The sequence below is a fragment of the Oryza sativa genome, chromosome 5 (genome assembly GCF_034140825.1).
Source record: "Oryza sativa Japonica Group chromosome 5, ASM3414082v1".
NCBI classification, from domain to species: domain Eukaryota; kingdom Viridiplantae; phylum Streptophyta; class Magnoliopsida; order Poales; family Poaceae; genus Oryza; species Oryza sativa.
In genome coordinates this window covers 13,304,653-13,308,128 of record NC_089039.1, presented here as the reverse complement: position 1 = coordinate 13,308,128, position 3,476 = coordinate 13,304,653, and the positions used below count along the sequence as shown (strand labels likewise).

Below are 3,476 nucleotides of genomic sequence, written 5' to 3'. Positions count from 1 at the left end.
ATATATATATATATATATATGTATGTATATATATATATATATAAAGGTAAATTAACTGGTGCTATATGGAGTATGGGCTCCAAGATTCAAATTGAGTATATACCCAATTTGAATGAGTAAGAAATTTTTTTAAATGTTTAGATATGAACATTAACTTCTTTACTAACAATTTCAAACAAGTTTGAACTGAGTTTGAACTTTTTTTTGTTAGATTTTGGTTCTAGCTATATAACATCCAAACATATAATTCGTTAGGTATGTAATAATGAATTGTGAAATAAAGTTCAGTTTGAGTTATTTTGTTGTTAGGTATTTGTATGAATCAAATTCATATACCTAGGTATATACTCAAAATTTAAAATTTTTTAAAAATTTAAGAGAATTTGTGTGTTTTATACCTTTGGAGCCCGGGCACCATGAAGTCCCATATGGGTATCATATACACACATATATATATATATACATAGGAAAATGCTTCTGTACACTCAGGAGTACGTACTCCTGCTTTCATCCACCGTCCATCAGTAACCCAGCCGATTCAGCCCACTAGCGGGTCCAGATTCCTAACCCGTTTTAATTATTTTTTCGAAAATTTATTTTCTCGTAATACTTATAAATCAAGCCGCACTAATCGGATCCGTCCCGAATTGCTCGCATTAATATCGCTTTCCCAGACGGTGGTGCTTATAAGGAAATCGGTGGATCGGGGAGGCGACGGAGCCGCGATCCATCAGCGACTCAGGAGGCTGCGGCGTTCACCAGTGGCGGCGATGGCATGCATGTCCAGGCGATGGGCCGAGCGCGGCCGCGGCGTCTGCGGTCTGCCGGAGGACAACAACAACGATCCATCGGCAATCCTGTGCGCGCGGCCGTGCGTCAATGGTGTCGTGATGTCTGCCCGTGTCGCCGTTCGGCGATATTTGCCCAGGTGAGGTGTTGATCCATTGATCGTATCTATTCCCAGGCAACGGTGTAATCCTTCATATTTTTCTTTGATTTTTCTTCTCGCTGATCGAGCGTTTTCTTCCTTTTTTTCGTGTTTCCTGTTAACTTGTGAATTTATGTTTTAGGATGCGTAGATTTGGGGTCAGAGATGCATTATTTCCAATGAATTAACTAGTTGAATGACTAAGCGCTCATGCAGGTGGTGGACGGCGGAGTGACATCACGGTGCAATGGGAAAATGGCTTTGTTCAGAGATTGTCGTTGCCTCGTTGGATCGTTAATCTGTCTGTAGCAGTAGTTTGAGAATCCGGAATATTTCTCAGGGAAATAATCTTTGTGATTCTCGTTGGTATTCTACTTTTTTATTTTTAAAGTATGGGCGGGGTATATGTATGAATTAAATAGCGTATACTTCTAGTATTCTGATTATGATTGTACATTATTTTTAATCAGCATACGCTTCAATCTGAGTCTAAATTATAACAGCTCATTGATGCACTTCTTTTTCTTCATATTCTCATGTCATTCAGACTAGTTCTTCTTTAATTTGCGTCAGCCAGATTGTTCTTCTTTTGGAAATACATCTTGCAAAAAAAAAAAACAATCTTCAATGAGGAACGTAGTATATACTGGCCAAATCATCAATGAGTACGTACTAACGAAAGAAAGAGCAGTATGTACTACTAATTTACAAAAGCGGTATGTACTGCAAATCTAGAAAAAATGGTATATACTTAGTACACTACAAATAACAGTATATAGTACTATTAAAAAAATAGTATGTATATATACTGGCCAAATCTTCAATGATTACATACTGACAAAAAAAGAGCAGTATGTACTACTAATTTACAAAAGTGGTATATACTGTAAATGTAGAAAAAATAGTATATACTTAGTACACTACAAATAACAGTATATAGCACTATTAAAAATAGAGTATATATATACTGGCCAAATCTTCAAAGAGTACATACTGACAAAAGAAAAAACAGTATGTACTACTAATTTACAAAAGTGGTACATACTGCAAATCTAGAAAAAATGGTATATACTTAGTACACTACAAATAACAGTATATAGTACTATTAAAAAAAGTATGTACTACTAATGTAGGAAAAATGATATATGCTTTAGTATGTTATATGCTACTACTACATAAAACATAAAATAAAGTATGTACTGAAAAAAATATATAATACTAGTTAGTGAAAAGAGTATATACTTCTACTAACTAAGAAAAGAGTATATCTAAAACATTTTGAACGTTCCCATTATTCCTCACCGGCCAGTGTGCATGCATGCAAAAATTTGAAAAAATAGAACACCTGCCGATGGACATGCTTGTAGAAATTTGAGAAAAAACAAATATTATTTATTTCTTTTCACCCAACCATTCATTATCAACTAATGGATATCCAATAAAAAGGGGAGTACATACACCTGGGTGTACAAAATGGTCATCCTATATATATATATATATATATATATATATATATATATATATATATATATATATATATATATATATATATATATATATATATATATATATATATATATATATATATATATATATATATATATATATATATATATATATATATATATATATATATATATATATATATATATATATATATATATATATATATATATATATATATATATATATATATATATATATATATATATATATATATATATATATGACGGAGCTCGTGGCTCCTCACCGGGAGACCGCACAGGCCCCTCTTTGCCAGTTCGGCCGGGGGCTTAGGGTGAAATCTCAAGCTCTCTCGGTATGTGGAAAGATCGCCAGCTAGGAAGAAACGCGAGACACGGGCGATGTATACAGGTTCGGGCCGCTGAGAAGCGTAATACCCTACTCCTGTGTTTTGGTGGATCTGTGTATGAAGGAGCTACAAAGTGTCAGCCGACCTCTCCCTTGTTCTAAGCTCTAAATCTGGAAAGAATCAACCAACCCCCTTCTCTATGGGCAAGGTCCTCCTTTTATACTTCAAGGGGATACCACATGCACCCTTCCCTTTCCAAACTGGACTTTTCTTCTTTTCATAAATGGACGGAGATTTGCACGGTCGTCCTCCGAACATCCTCCTGATGGGACGGCACATACCTACCTCCACTTCTGCCTGAGGCAGGCACGTCGTGGGAAGGTGGCTGTGTGCTGACGACGTGAGCAGTGTCAGACCGGTCACAAATCGGTCATTCTTGTCCACCACACGTCGGCTCAGCAACGTGCATGTTTGCCCTTCTTCAAACAACATCTTGCTTGTAATGGTTAGGATGAAGCCTGGCATATATCGATCGGGGCTAACGTGTCATCTCTGGGATGTAACACGCTAGCTCCAGCCGGGGACGAGTGCCTAGAAGCTCTCGTCTTGACAGGATGGGGCGAAGCATGCGTCTGACCGCCTGTCGCCACCTAACCCGCGATTTGACCGGTCTGTGACTGGTCACAGACCGGATAATCGAGTGCACTGCACTGCACTTCGTGCGGCGTGACACGC

The 3,476-nt window shown here is 37.1% G+C and overlaps 1 long non-coding RNA gene across 1 annotated transcript; it reads left to right on the top strand.

The window, feature by feature from the left end:
- Nucleotides 1-633: 633 nt before the first annotated feature.
- On the top strand, nt 634-1,457 carry LOC4338331 (uncharacterized). The gene is made up of 2 exons (XR_001545938.3): nt 634-928; nt 1,145-1,457. It is a non-coding gene; the product is annotated as an uncharacterized lncRNA (long non-coding RNA).
- Nucleotides 1,458-3,476: the final 2,019 nt, after the last annotated feature.